Genomic DNA, 16,792 nt, shown 5'->3' on the forward strand with positions numbered 1-16,792 from the left:
GAGTTTGTGCTACTTGTGTTATCTAATATTTCTGTACGTTTTTATGCATTTGTTAGAGACGTGAATTCACAGGAAGGATATATGAGGAACAGAGAAACGTGTTTCAGAGAGTCTTGAGTTCACAGGCTTTCGCCCATCTCCGTGATCTGCTCGTGTAAAAAAAAAAAAACTCTTGATATAAGACTGCAAGAAGAGTACAGAAGTTTTTTTTTAAATAGCAGGGTAAAAACAAGTTCAGGGGTTTATTTAATGAGAAGAAACTTTCAGAAGGCTTGCTCATAGAGCTGACAGTATCCCCGTTCTACATGACAGACGACCATACCCCATCTGCAAAAATGGCTTTCTATCTGAACACTCTGTAACATTGCATCCTCCTGAACCAGGCCCCTGGTGTCCACTTACGTCTCCTGCTTAAGGTCTGACAACAATTCTGGTTTTTGATAGGGCACCTCCAACATGAAGTAATGAATGGACTGGTACATATATCCACCAGGAAGAGGAAGCTCTGATTGTTACACAATACAAGGGGGGGGGACCGTTCCTTCGGTTAATTTATCTTTCTTTGGGGTTGGCAGTGTGCTAGGGACCCCATGCTACTCCCTCAGTGCATGGTCCCGTGTGGCTCTGTTGGTAATGTATGGAGCTTGCAACGCCAGCGTTGTGGGTTAGATTCCCATGGGGGGACCAGTACGGTGAAAAAAAGTCTGAAGATGTTTCCACTCACTACTGTAAGTTGCACTGGATAACAACTTATAACAACAACAAAAAATGCAATAATGCCAGAGATAATACTTCAATGACTATTGTTGAATGGCACTGAGTTGGCAAATCAGAGGCATTGTAAAGCTACGTACAGCAACAGGGAGGTCTGTATCAGCTACGAAGACTGAAGATCCTTCCACTTAGCAGGAATGACACGGGCTGTATAAGAATTTACACATTTATTCTTCTCTCTTAATCAACTCTACCATAGGCTATAGAAAATAAAGACGGGTACTTAAACGGTGCCATTTTGTTATTAAGGCTCACGCTTATTCTCGTTTTACGATCTGAAAGAAAAACAGAACAGCAACTGTAGCAGAGTCCTCTGGAACGCGACTGAGAGGATATTTGATTCGCCAACCCAGTCAAATATGCGCCGACGAGTTCGTTGCTATCAAAGCCTTTCTTTATCTATTCCATTGCTTTCAGTATTCACACAGCTCTCATATGTAGATGGCAAGGGGCATACAGATGAACATGTCTCTTTCATTTGTGAATTCGAGAGGTTGTTTGAGCACACATGTCTCTCATGGCGGGGGTGAATCTAACGAGCGATGCGTTACACATAAATGAATCTTGAACATGAAAAGGGGAGGACAACACTAGGAAGTCGAGAACGTAACCATTTCTGCAGTTCTGAGCCCCTTAGTCTCTTCTGCACTTATTTAAATCCTTTCAGTCAGCGTATTGTCAGGCCTCGGGATACAAACCTAAATATCAGTCAGGATATTGTCAGGCCTCGGGATACAAACCTAAATATCAGTCAGGATATTGTCAGGCCTCGGGATACAAACCTAAATATCAGTCAGCGTATTGTCAGGCCTCGGGATACAAACCTAAATATCAGTCAGGATATTGTCAGGCCTCGGGATACAAACCTAAATATCAGTCAGCGTGTTCTCAGGCCTCAGGATACAAACCTACTTCAATGTGTTGAACTATACTATTTTTACTGACTGACAAAGGATTGCCACCCTACAGATGTTTACAATTCAAAATGTACAACACAATGTAAGGTTAAGGTAGAGCATAGAGATAGATGTATTCTCTGTAGAGCTAATCTGCAGTTGTCATAAATATATTTAAATATTTTATAATACATATACAGTATATTGTTAGGTGTAGTTTACAGTATATATTGTTAGGTTTAGTTTACAAAATATATTGTTAGGTGTAGTTTACAGTATATATTGCTAGGTTTAGTTCACAGCATATATTGTTAGGTGTAGTTTACAGTATATATTGTTAGGTTTAGTTCACAGCATATATTTGTAGGCTTAGTTTACAGTATATGTTGTCAGGTGTAGTTTACAGCATATATTGTCAGGTGTAGTTTACAGTATATTGTCAGGTGTAGTTTACAGCATATATTGTCAGGTGTAGTTTACAGTATGTGTTGTCAGGTGTAGTTTACAGAAGGTTGTAAGGTGTAGTTTACAGTATGTGTTGTCAGGTGTAGTTTACAGCAGGTTGTCAGGTGTAGTTTACAGTATGTGTTGTCAGGTGTAGTTTACAGCAGGTTGTAAGGTGTAGTTTACAGTATGTGTTGTCAGGTGTAGTTTACAGCAGGTTGTAAGGTGTAGTTTACAGTATATGTTGTAAGGTGTAGTTTACAGTATATGTTGTCAGGTGTAGTTTACAGCAGGTTGTCAGGTGTAGTTTACAGTATATGTTGTAAGGTGTAGTTTACAGTATATGTTGTCAGGTGTAGTTTACAGCAGGTTGTCAGGTGTAGTTTACAGTATATGTTGTAAGGTGTAGTTTACAGTATGTGTTGTCAGGTGTAGTTTACAGTATGTTGTCAGGTGTAGTTTACAGCATATATTGTCAGGTGTAGTTTACAGTATGTGTTGTCAGGTGTAGTTTACAGAAGGTTGTAAGGTGTAGTTTACAGTATGTGTTGTCAGGTGTAGTTTACAGCAGGTTGTCAGGTGTAGTTTACAGTATGTGTTGTCAGGTGTAGTTTACAGCAGGTTGTAAGGTGTAGTTTACAGTATGTGTTGTCAGGTGTAGTTTACAGCAGGTTGTAAGGTGTAGTTTACAGTATATGTTGTAAGGTGTAGTTTACAGTATATGTTGTCAGGTGTAGTTTACAGCAGGTTGTCAGGTGTAGTTTACAGTATATGTTGTAAGGTGTAGTTTACAGTATATGTTGTCAGGTGTAGTTTACAGCAGGTTGTCAGGTGTAGTTTACAGTATATGTTGTAAGGTGTAGTTTACAGTATGTGTTGTCAGGTGTAGTTTACAGTATATGTTGTCAGGTGTAGTTTCTGCCACATTGTGTATGCCTATCCAGACCTTTTAAAACTGCAAAAGGAGAATCAAGAGTGACCTTGGATAGGAGGTTGGGGCTAGAGGCTAGGGGTCAGTTTGGGATTGGGCCATTTCGGTTTTGTTTACTGAGTTAACTCTGCCTGTCTTCATACAGATGGCTTGTCTGTCGGCAATTGGAGCATATAGCAGACACTGTGTTTTGTGTTCTGGAGTCAGCGGATGGCTGTTCTGGTACTCAACATTTTTCCCTTGTTGACCACTCCACCTTTCCTTCCCCTTCAACCCCAATCCACCCGGGTTTCACATTCATGTTACAGTGGACACCGAGTCTTCCCTCAGCCCCCCCCCCCCCCCCCCCCCCCAAGTAGAGGCATATAGCACTTAGCCTATATCGAAGTGCTCTAAAAGTCTGCTCTAGTGCTGAGCGGTGTTACAGTACTACATAGAGACATAACAACATGGAACTCTATTCCACATCAGGTAACTGATGCAAGCAGTAGAATCAGATTAAAAAACAAAAATATAAAAAATACACCATATGGAACAGCGGGGACTGTGAAGAGACACACACAGAGGCACAGACACATGCTTACACAAACAGATGCTATATCACACGCACTCTACACACACGGACACCTGGATTTTGTATTGTAGATACAGTATGTGGTACTAGAGTAGTGGAAACAGTTTGGGGAAGGCCCTTTCCTGTTTCAGCATGACAATGCCCCCCGTGCACAAAGCGAGGTCCATACAGAAATGGTTTGTCGAGACCGGTGTAGAAGAACTTGACTGGCCTGCACAGAGTCCTAACCTCAACCCCATCGAACACCTTTGGGATGAATTGGAACGCCGACTGCGAGCCAGGCCTAATCGCCCAACATCGGTGCCTGACATCACTAACGTTCTTGGAGCTGAATGGAAGCAATTCCCCGCAGCAATATTCCAACATCTAGTGGAAAGCCTTCCCAGAAGAGTGGAGGCTGTTATAGCAGCAAAGGGGGGACCAACTCCATATTAATAACCATGATTTTGGAATGAGATGTTCAACGAGCAGGTGTCCACATACTTTTGATCATGTAGTGTACCTGCCTTAATATTGCTGGACCCCAGGAAGAGTAGCTGCAGGAACTAATGGAGATGTTTTAATAAATACAAATACTGGTGGTATATATATATAGGACCATGACTGCCTGAGAGATGCATCATCAGGACGGGAGGCAATCGTCTGCGTTGGGTTTGTCATTTTTTTCAGGCAGTCGAGTCATGCTCGATATTGTCGCATTGTGGTCATAGAGTCGTGGTCAACTTCAACTGACTCCAAAATGACTGGTATTTAGTCAGGATCATTATGACACGATTATGACATACATGCTCATGACAAGACTTTATTATGGCATCATAATGCATTAGACCCGTAGGCTGTAACAACAGTGTTACCAAAGTAACAACCTGGATACAGTGTTCCTACAGAGCTGCTCTGGACCATTATCAGAAGCTCATTCTAGGCTTAGTCAGAGTCATCACAAAGCACAGTGGGGCGAGGGGGGGAGGGGGGGGGGGGGGTGGTTGAGTCTTGGTGGCATTCAGCCCACAAAAGACACGAGTGCCTCGACATTGAGACTCGAGGGGGATCATTGAAAATGGACAGACATGAGCACTCGTTGTAATTGACTCATTTTACCTCAATTCTTGAAATGAATTGAGGTAAAATGGCATTAAGTTTTTAAGCGCCATATACATGGAACAAATTTCTGGAATACGCTACAATTGGACACACACTAGTGCCTTTCGGAAATGACATGTTCACAGAGGAAATTACATTTTATAATATTTTTATTTATTTTATTTCTCATGCTCCTGCCTTTGATTGTTATAATTGTGTCTTTAATTCCTTATTCCAATAGCATTTTGTGAATCAGGGATGCTTTGTAAAAGAGACATTGGTCTCAATGGGATGGAACATAATTGTCTGAGCCCGTCAGAAGTAAAGGAAGTGAGACAAAACAAGCTCAAAAGAGTCTCGCAGCCAGTCACCCTAACCTGTCAGTCGAGTTCCCACAGATCATACGCACTTGAATTTCCATTCATTCGACTCAATTGTCTGAAGACAAGGACCAAGTGGAGTGTTCCTCACAACAAACAACTCACGGGTCTCTTGTAGATATTTTTGTCTTTGGGTCGTTCCACAAAAAGAGTGTCTTTTGCATCCCTTTGATATTTTAAGTAAAAATTGTGCACCAATATTGAATTTTAAAAGCCTGTTATATTAAATGAAGTGCCCTTCGATATAGACCACATGGAGATTTAAATAAACCAGATTTTTTTTAATATGAATAAAGACTTGCTAAAGTGCCAAAAATTCAGCTTTTTGACATTTATTTATTTCATTTACGTTTGTCCCTCATTTTAAGGTCAACCCTGTGGCGTGAACTGAACTCTCGTTTTAATATGGTGAAACTATTCCTTTTTCAATATTGTTAACATTATGATAATGCCCTTTTAGTGTAAGAGCTGTTTGAAAAGACCTGCTGAAATTTCTGCCTGTTTTGGTGGGATGGAGTTTTGGCCTGCCTGATGACATCAACAACATTTTAACCAATCTCATGTCACATTCCATTTGGGGAACCATTTTATTTCAAATTGAATCAAATCAAATTGTATTAGTCACATGCGCCGAATGCAACAGGTGAAATGCTTACTTACGAGCGCCTAACCGACAGCGCAGTTGTAAAAAATATGGATAATAATAAGAGATAAAAGTAACAAGTAATTAAAGAGGAGCAGTAAAAAATAACAATTTAACCTCTCTGCGGTATGTGGGACGCTAGCGTGCGCTAGCGTCCGATTTCAAAAAGGCTTTACGGCTAAAGCATAACATTAGATTATGTTAGGACAGCGCCTAAACAAGAAAAACCACACAGCCATTTTCCAAGCAAGGAGAGGCATCACAAAAACCAGAAATACAGCTAAAATGAATCACTAACCTTTGATGATCTTCATCAGATGGCACTCATAGGACTTCATGTTACACAATACATGTATGTTTTGCTCGATAAAGTTCATATTTATATCCAAAAACCCCATTTTACATTGGCGTGTAATGTTCAGAAATGTTTTGCCTCCCAAAACTTCCAGTGAATGAGCACATCAATTTACAGAAATACTCATCATAAACGTTGATAAAATATTCAACAGTTATTTAAAGAATTATAGATACACTTCTCCTTAATGCAACTGCTGTGTCAGATTTCAAAAAAGCTTTACGGCGAAAGAACATTTTGCAATAATCTGAGTACAGCGTTCAGACACGAAACCAAACCCGCCATTTTGTGGAGTCAACAAAACTCAGAAATAATATTATAAATATTCACTTACCTTTAATGATCTTCATCAGAATGCACTCCCAGGAATCCCAGGTCCACAATAAATGTTTGTTTGGTTCGATAAAGTCCATAATTTATGTCCAAATACCTCCTTTTGTTCACGCGTTCAGTCCACTACTCCAAATGCAGGAAGCGAGAGCAAATGTCACGACGAAAAGTCAAAAAAAGTTATATTTACGTTTGTAGAAATATGTCAAACGATATATAGCATCAATCTTTAGGATGTTTTTAACATAAATCTTCAGTCATATTCCAACCGGACAATTCCAATGTCTTCAGAAAAGAAAAGGAACACAGCTAACTCTCACGTGAGGGCGCGCCTCTGAGCTCATGTCATTTCCTCCCTCTTCAACTTCCAGGCCCCGTTGTTCGCTCCATATTCACAGTAGAAGCATGAAACAACATTATAAAGACTGTTGCCATCTAGTGGAAGCCTTAGGAAGTGCAAAATGAACCCTAAGTCACTGTATACTGGATAGGGAATCACTTGAAAAACTACAAGCCTCAGATTTCCGCACTTCCTTGTTGGATTTTTCTCAGGTTTTTGCCTGCCATATGAGTTCTGTTATACTCACAGACATCATTCAAACAGTTGTAGAAACTTCAGAGTGTTTTCTATCCAAACCTACTAATGATATGCATATCCTACCTTCTGAGCCTGAGTAGCAGGCAGTTTAATTTGCGCACATCTTTCATCCAGACGTCAATATACTGCCCCCTACCCTAGAGAAGATATACAGGGGGGTGCCGGTACAGAGTCAATGTGCGGGGGCACCGGTTAATTGAGGTAGTATGTACATGTAGGTAGAGTTAATTAAAGTGACTACGCATAGATGACAACAGAGAGTGGCAGTGGTGTGGAGGGGGGGGGGCAATGCAATAGTCTGTGCAGCATTGTATGTCAACATTCTTAAGCCCTTTCTCCTGTCTACATCAAGCCCATTCTCCAGTCTACATCAAGCCCTTTCTCCAGTCTACATCAAGCCCTTTCTCCAATCTACATCAAGCCCTTTCTCCAGTCTACATCAAGCCCTTTCTCCAGTCTACATCAAGCCCTTTCTCCAGTCTACATCAAGCCCTTTCTCCAGTCTACATCAAGCCCTTTCTCCAGTCTACATCAAGCCCTTTCTCCAATCTACATCAAGCCCTTTCTCCAATCTACATCAAGCCCTTTCTCCAGTCTACATCAAGCCCTTTCTCAAGTCTACATCAAGCCCTTTCTCAAGTCTACATCAAGCCCCTTCTCCAGTCTACATCAAGCCCTTTCTCCTGTCTACATCAAGCCCTTTCTCCAGTCTACATCAAGCCCTTTCTCCAATCTACATCAAGCCCTTTCTCCAGTCTACATCAAGCCCTTTCTCCAGTCTACATCAAGCCCTTTCTCCAGTCTACATCAAGCCCTTTCTCCAATCTACATCAAGCCCTTTCTCCAATCTACATCAAGCCCTTTCTCCAATCTACATCAAGCCCTTTCTCCAGTCTACATCAAGCCCTTTCTCCAGTCTACGTCAAGCCCTTTCTCCAGTCTACATCAAGCCCTTTCTCCAATCTACATCAAGCCCTTTCTCCAATCTACATCAAGCCCTTTCTCCAATCAACATAAATTGTTTTGGGAAGTTCCAAGTCATAACTAGATAAGGATTGTACCTAGTTTCAGCGAACTGCTGCATCTTTTCTACTTTCTATTCTTGTGTTTGTTTGTCATTTATCTGTTGATTTTAAAATGGCAATATATCACCGTGGACAACAATTTGGTATGACTGTTTGTGCCTAACTATTTTCTGACTCTGACAGCCTTCTGTGATTGTGATATATACTGAACAAAAAGATAAACGCAACATGTAAAGTCTTGGTCCCATGTTTCATGAGCTGAAATAAAAGATCCCAGAAATGTTTCCAGACCTTCAAAAGCTTATTTCTCTCAAATGTTGTGCACAAATGTTTTTACATCCCTGTTAGTGAGCATTTCTCATTTGCCAAGATAATCCATCCACCTGACAGGTGTGGCATATCAAGAAGGTGTGGCATATCAAGAAGCTGATTAACAGCTGGATCATTACACAGGTGCACTTTGTGCTGGGGACAATAAAAGCCCACTCTAAAATGTACAGTTTTGCCACACAACACAATGCCACATTTCTCAAATTTTGAGGGAGAGTGCAATTGGCATGCTGACTGCAGGAATGTCCAACAGAGCAGGGGTGCTGAGGAGTATTTCTGTCTGTAATACTGTAATAAAGCCCTTTTTTGGGGAAAAACTCATTCTGATTTGCTGGACCTGGCTCCCCAGTAGGTGGGCCTATGCCCTCCCAAGCCCACCCATGGCTGTGCCCTTGCTCAGAAGTGGAATCCATAGTTTAGGGCCTAATTTATTTAAATTGATTGATTTCATTCTATGAACTGTAACTCAGTAAAATCGTTGAAATTGTTGCATGTTGCGTTTTTATATATTTTTTTCTGTATAATTTATCTTTTTGACCGTATATGCCTTGATGAATCATATGCATATTTCCCAATGCTGGAACCCCACTGCTAAAAGCAGCTACCAAGACCAAGAGGGTCTCTGAACCTCTCCACGTCTCCATACCGATCTGATTACCTGATTGCAAGGTGACTGGAATTAGTGTCAGTAGTAACCTTGTCAAAGCCTGGTTAATATGTATGCTACATGGTGGGCTGCAACCTTAATAAGACAGCTGAAGCCAAGTTTAATATCGTGCCGCAATTATTAAAACATGCGCCCTCCGGGTCTCAAGAGGGCGCTAAGTAATATTGATAGTTATTATGGATGCGCATGGCTGGAGAATATGTAAGTCGCTAAGGGGGTTGTAATTATTATAGGGCCTTGCTAGCAAGGGCTGTGGCCTGAGCCAGGATCCGTAGCAGTTAATTGGTGCACTCGGCATTTGAGGGTATTTCCCTTGGGGAATGTAAACCCAAGCTTCAGTCACTTTTAAAGCGGCGTACAAACTCAAACACAGAGTTAAACTTTCCAAGTTAATGTTTATATAGTCACAGCAGGCTGGTACTTTTATTTTTAATTAACCTGTATATGTCCACTTCCTCCAACAAGCCTAAAATAAAAAGCTCTTTCAAAATGGATACAGTTTGGCCTGAGCTAATCGCATTTTCCCCTATCCTCCCCTTGATGGCCCATTCCCTCTCGAGGGGAAGCCATTTTCCACTATCCTCCCCTTGATGGCCCATTCCCTCTCGAGGGGAAGCCATTTTTCCCTATCCTCCCCTTGATGGCCCATTCCCTCTCGAGGGGAAGCCATTTTCCACTATCCTCCCCTTGATGGCCCATTCCCTCTCGAGGGGAAGCCATTTTCCCCTATCCTCCCCTTGATGGCCGGGTCAACACCGAGGAGAAGCCATTTTCCCCTATCCTCCCCTTGATGGCCGGGTCAACACCGAGGAGAAGCCATTTTCCCCTATCCTCCCCTTGATGGCCGGGTCAACACCGAGGAGAAGCCATTTTCCCCTATCCTCCCCTTGATGTCCCGTTCACCCTCGAGGGGAAGCCATTCTACCCCAACCACCCAAACTCCCAACCTTCCTTTACTCCAGAGTACAGGAGGTTTGTGGCACCTTAATTGGGGAGGATGGGCTTATGGTAATGGCTGGAGCAGAATGAGTGGAATGGTATCAAATACATCAAACACATGGTTTCCATGTGTTTGATGCCATTCCATTTGCTCGATTCCAGACATTATTATGAGCCGTCCTCCCCTCACCAGCCCCCACTGATCCAACGTTTAGACAATTGAAGCCAGCCTCCCCACCACCACTGGAAAAAAGCATGTCAGTCAATACGGGCGAGAGCAGATTAAATATGTGTTCCCTACTCCACATTAATGATTCCCCCTCTCACCCTCTCATCCTCACCACATGAATGATTCCCCCTCTCACCCTCTCACCCTCACCACATTAATGATTCCCCCCTCTCACCCTCTCACCCTCACCACATTAATGATTCCCCCTCTCACCCTCTCACCCTCTCACCCTCACCACATTAATGATTCCCCCCTCTCACCCTCACCACATTAATGATTCCCCCTCTCTCACCCTCTCATCCTCACCACATTAATGATTCCCCCTCTCTCACCCTCTCATCCTCACCACATTAATGATTCCCCCCTCTCACCCTCTCATCCTCACCACATTAATGATTCCCCCTCTCTCATCCTCACCACATTAATGATTCCCCCCTCTCACCCTCTCATCCTCACCACATTAATGATTCCCCCTCTCACCCTCACCACATTAATGATTCCCCCTCTCACCCTCTCACCCTCACCACATTAATGATTCTCCCTCTCACCCTCTCACCCTCACCACATTAATGATTCCCCCCTCACCCTCTCATCCTCACCACATTAATGATTGCCCCCTCTCACCCTCTCACCCTCACCACATTAATGATTCCCCCCTCTCCCCCTCTCACCCTCACTACATTAATGATTCCCCCTCTCACCCTCTCACCCTCACCACATTAATGATTCCCCCCTCTCACCCTCTCACCCTCACCACATTAATGATTCCCCCGCTCACCCTCTCATCCTCACCACATTAATGATTCCCCCTCTCACCCTCTCACCCTCACCAGATTAATGATTCCCCCCTCTCACCCTCTCACCCTCACCACATTAATGATTCCCCCTCTCACCCTCTCACCCTCACCACATGAATGATTCCCCCTCTCTCACCCTCTCACCCTCACCACATTAATGATTCCCCCTCTCACCCTCACCACATTAATGATTCCCCCCTCTCACCCTCTCACCCTCACCACATGAATGATTCCCCCTCGCTCACCCTCTCACCCTCTCACCCTCACCACATGAATGATTCTCCCCCTCTCACCCTCTCACCCTCACCACATTAATGATTCCCCCCTCTCACCCTCTCACCCTCTCACCCTCACCACATTAATGATTCCCCCATCTCACCCTCTCACCCTCACCACATTAATGATCCCCCCTCTCACCCTCTCACCCTCACCACATTAATGATTCCCCCCTCTCACCCTCTCATCCTCACCACATTAATGATTCCCCCTCTCACCCTCTCATCCTCACCACATTAATGATTCCCCCCTCTCACCCTCTCACCCTCACCACATTAATGATTCCCCCCTCTCACCCTCTCACCCTCACCACATTAATGATTCCCCCCTCTCACCCTCTCATCCTCACCACATTAATGATTCCCCTTCTCTCACCCTCTCACCCTCACCACATTAATGATTCCCCCCTCTCACCCTCTCATCCTCACCACATTAATGATTCCCCCCTCTCACCCTCACCACATTAATGATTCCTCCCTCTCACCCTCACCACATTAATGATTCCCCCTCTCACCCTCTCATCCTCACCACATTAATGATTCCCCCTCTCACCCTCTCACCCTCACCACATTAATGATTCCCCCCTCTCACCCTCTCATCCTCACTACATTAATGATTCCCCCCCTCACCCTCTCATCCTCACCACATTAATGATTCCCCCCTCTCACCCTCTCACCCTCACCACATGAATGATTCCCCCTCGCTCACCCTCTCACCCTCTCACCCTCACCACATGAATGATTCTCCCCCTCTCACCCTCTCACCCTCACCACATTAATGATTCCCCCCTCTCACCCTCTCACCCTCTCACCCTCACCACATTAATGATTCCCCCATCTCACCCTCTCACCCTCACCACATTAATGATCCCCCCTCTCACCCTCTCACCCTCACCACATTAATGATTCCCCCCTCTCACCCTCTCATCCTCACCACATTAATGATTCCCCCTCTCACCCTCTCATCCTCACCACATTAATGATTCCCCCCTCTCACCCTCTCACCCTCACCACATTAATGATTCCCCCCTCTCACCCTCTCACCCTCACCACATTAATGATTCCCCCCTCTCACCCTCTCATCCTCACCACATTAATGATTCCCCTTCTCTCACCCTCTCACCCTCACCACATTAATGATTCCCCCCTCTCACCCTCTCATCCTCACCACATTAATGATTCCCCCCTCTCACCCTCACCACATTAATGATTCCTCCCTCTCACCCTCACCACATTAATGATTCCCCCTCTCACCCTCTCATCCTCACCACATTAATGATTCCCCCTCTCACCCTCTCACCCTCACCACATTAATGATTCCCCCCTCTCACCCTCTCATCCTCACTACATTAATGATTCCCCCCCTCACCCTCTCATCCTCACCACATTAATGTTTCCCCCCTCACCCTCTCATCCTCACCACATTAATGATTCCCCCCCTCACCCTCTCATCCTCACCACATTAATGATTCCCCCTCTCACCCTCACCACATGAATGATTCCCCCTCTCACCCTCTCACCCTCACCACATTAATGATTCCCCCCTCTCACCCTCTCACCCTCACCACATTAATGATTCCCCCTCTCACCCTCACCACATTAATGATTCCCCCCTCTCACCCTCTCACCCTCACCACAATAATGATTCCCCCTCTCACCCTCTCATCCTCACCACATTAATGATTCACCCTCTCACCCTCTCACCCTCACCACATTAATGATTCCCCCTCTCACCCTCTCACCCTCACCACATTAATGATTCCCCCTCTCTCAACCTCTCATCCTCACCACATTAATGATTCCCCCCTCTCACCCTCTCATCCTCACCACATTAATGATTCCCCCTCTCTCATCCTCACCACATTAATGATTCCCCCCTCTCACCCTCTCATCCTCACCACATTAATGATTCCCCCCTCTCACCCTCTCACCCTCACTACATTAATGATTCCCACTCTCACCCTCTCACCCTCACCACATTAATGATTCCCCCCTCTCACCCTCTCACCCTCACCACATTAATGATTCCCCATCTCACCCTCTCATCCTCACCACATTAATGATTCCCCCTCTCACCCTCACCACATTAATGATTCCCCCCTCTCACCCTCACCACATTAATGATTCCCCCTCTCACCCTCTCACCCTCACCACATGAATGATTCCCCCTCTCTCACCCTCTCACCCTCACCACATTAAGGATTCCCCCTCTCACCCTCACCACATTAATGATTCCCCCTCTCAACTTCTCACCCTCACCACATTAATGATTCCCCCCTCTCACCCTCTCAACCTCACCACATTAATGATTCCCCCCTCTCACCCTCTCACCCTCACCACATTAATGATTCCCCCCTCTCACCCTCACCACATTAATGATTCCACCCTCTCACCCTCTCATCCTCACCACATTAATGATTCCCCCCTCTCACCCTCTCATCCTCACCACATGAATGATTCCCCCTCTCACCCTCTCATCCTCACCACATTAATGATTCCCCCCTCTCACCCTCTCACCCTCACCACATTAATGATTCCCCCCTCTCACCCTCTCATCCTCACCACATTAATGATTCCCCCCTCTCACCCTCTCACCCTCACTACATTAATGATTCCCCTTCTCTCACCCTCTCATCCTCACCACATTAATCTCTCACCCTCTCATCCTCACCACATTAATGATTCCCCCCCCTCATCCTCTCATCCTCACCACATTAATGATTCCCCCCTCTCACACTCTCATCCTCACCACATTAATTATTCCCCCCTCTCACCCTCTCACCCTCACCACATTAATGATTCCCCCCTCTCTCACATTCCCCCCTCTCACCCTCTCACCCTCTAACCCTCACTACATGAATGATTCCCCCTCTCTCATCCTCACCACATTAATGATTCCCCCCCTCACCCTCTCACCCTCACCACATTAATGATTGCCCCCTCTCACCCTCTCATCCTCACCACATTAATGATTCCCCTCCCTCACCCTCTCATCCTCACCACATTAATGATTCCCCCCTCTCTCACCATCACTACATGAATGATTCCGCCCCCTCACCCTCTCATCCTCACCACATTAATGATTCCCCCTCTCTAAACCTAACCACATGAATGATTCCCCCCTCTCACCCTCTCACCCTCACCACATTAATGATTCCCCCTCTCACCCTCTCACCCTCACCACATTAATGATTCCCCCTCTCACCCTCTCACCCTCTCACCCTCACCACATTAATGATTCCCCTCTCACCCTCTCACCCTCACCACATTAATAATTCCCCCTCTCACCCTCACCACATTAATGATTCCCCCTCTCACCCTCTCATCCTCACCACATTAATGATTCCCCCTCTCACCCTCTCACCCTCACCACATTAATGATTCCCCCCTCTCACCCTCTCACCCTCACCACATTAATTATTCCATTAATGATTCCCCCTCTCACCCTCTCACCCTCACCACATTAATGATTCCCCCCTCTCACCCTCTCACCCTCACCACATTAATGATTCCCCCTCTCACCCTCTCATCCTCACCACATTAATGATTCCCCCTCTCACCCTCACCACATTAATGATTCCCCCCCTCTCACCCTCACCACATTAATGATTCCCCCTCTCACCCTCTCACCCTCACCACATGAATGATTCCCCCTCTCTCACCCTCTCACCCTCACCACATTAATGATTCCCCCTCTCACCCTCACCACATTAATGATTCCCCCTCTCACCTTCTCACCCTCACCACATTAATGATTCCCCCTCTCACCCTCTCACCCTCACCACATTAATGATTCCCCCCTCTCACCCTCTCACCCTCACCACATTAATGATTCCCCCCTCTCACCCTCACCACATTAATGATTCCCCCTCTCACCCTCTCATCCTCACGACATTAATGATTCCCCCTCTCACCCTCTCACCCTCACCACATTAATGATTCCCCCCTCTCACCCTCTCAACCTCACCACATTAATGATTCCCCCTCTCACCCTCTCATCCTCACCACATTAATGATTCCCCCTCTCAACCTCACCACATTAATGATTCCCCCCTCTCACCCTCACCACATTAATGATTCCCCCTCTCACCCTCTCACCCTCACCACATGAATGATTCCCCCTCTCTCACCCTCTCACCCTCACCACATTAATGATTCCCCCTCTCACCCTCACCACATTAATGATTCCCCCTCTCACCTTCTCACCCTCACCACATTAATGATTCCCCCCTCTCACCCTCTCACCCTCACCACATTAATGATTCCCCCCTCTCAGCCTCTCACCCTCACCACATTAATGATTCCCCCCTCTCACCCTCACCACATTAATGATTCCCCCTCTCACCCTCTCATCCTCACCACATTAATGATTCCCCCTCTCACCCTCTCATCCTCACCACATTAATGATTCCCCCTCTCACCCTCTCATCCTCACCACATTAATGATTCCCCCCTCTCACCCTCTCACCCTCACCACATTAATGATTCCCCCCTCTCACCTTCTCATCCTCACCACATTAATGATTCCCCCCCTTACCCTCTCACCCTCACCACATTATTCCCCCTCTCTCACCCTCTCATCCTCACCACATTAATGATTCCCCCTCTCTCACCCTCTCATCCTCACCACATTAATGATTCCCCCCCTCATCCTCTCATCCTCACCACATTAATGATTCCCCCCTCTCACCCTCTCATCCTCACCACATTAATTATTCCCCCCTCTCACCCTCTCACCCTCACCACATTAATGATTCCCCCCTCTCTCACCCTCTCACCCTCACCACATTAATGATTCCCCCCTCTCACCCTCTCACCCTCTAACCCTCACTACATGAATGATTCCCCCTCTCTCATCCTCACCACATTAATGATTCCCCCCTCACCCTCTCACCCTCACCACATTAATGATTCCCCCCTCTCACCCTCTCATCCTCACCACATTAATGATTCCCCTCCCTCACCCTCTCATCCTCACCACATTAATGATTCCCCCCCTCTCTCACCATCACTACATGAATGGTTCCGCCCCCTCACCCTCTCAACCTCACCACATTAATGATTCCCCCCTCTCACCCTCTCATCCTCACCACATTAATGATTCCCCCCTCTCACCCTCACCACATTAATGATTCCCCCTCTCACCCTCTCACCCTCTCACCCTCACCACATTAATGATTCCCCCTCTCACCCTCTCACCCTCTCACCCTCACCACATTAATGATTCCCCCTCTCACCCTCTCCCTCTCACCCTCTCACCCTCACCACATTAATGATTCCCCCCTCTCACCCTCTTCACCCTCACCACATTAATGATTCCCCCTCTCACACTCTCATCCTCACCACATTAATGATTCCCCCTCTCACCCTCATCACATTAATGATTCCCCCCTCTCACCCTCTCACCCTCACCACATTAATTTTTTCCCCTCTCACCCTCTCACCCTCACCACATGAATGATTCCCCCTCTCTCACCCTCTCACCCTCACCACATTAATGATTCCCCCTCTCACCCTCACCACAT

General features: G+C 45.7%; 1 protein-coding gene across 1 annotated transcript in view; it reads left to right on the plus strand.

Moving 5' to 3' along the window:
• Positions 1–16,792, plus strand: part of LOC106597376 (cadherin-7) — a 134,619-nt gene that overhangs the window by 20,567 nt on the left and 97,260 nt on the right. The gene's annotated exons all lie outside the window — the stretch shown is intronic.

Source organism: Salmo salar, chromosome 03 (assembly GCF_965601325.2).
Source record: "Salmo salar chromosome 03, fSalSal1, whole genome shotgun sequence".
NCBI lineage: Eukaryota > Metazoa > Chordata > Actinopteri > Salmoniformes > Salmonidae > Salmo > Salmo salar.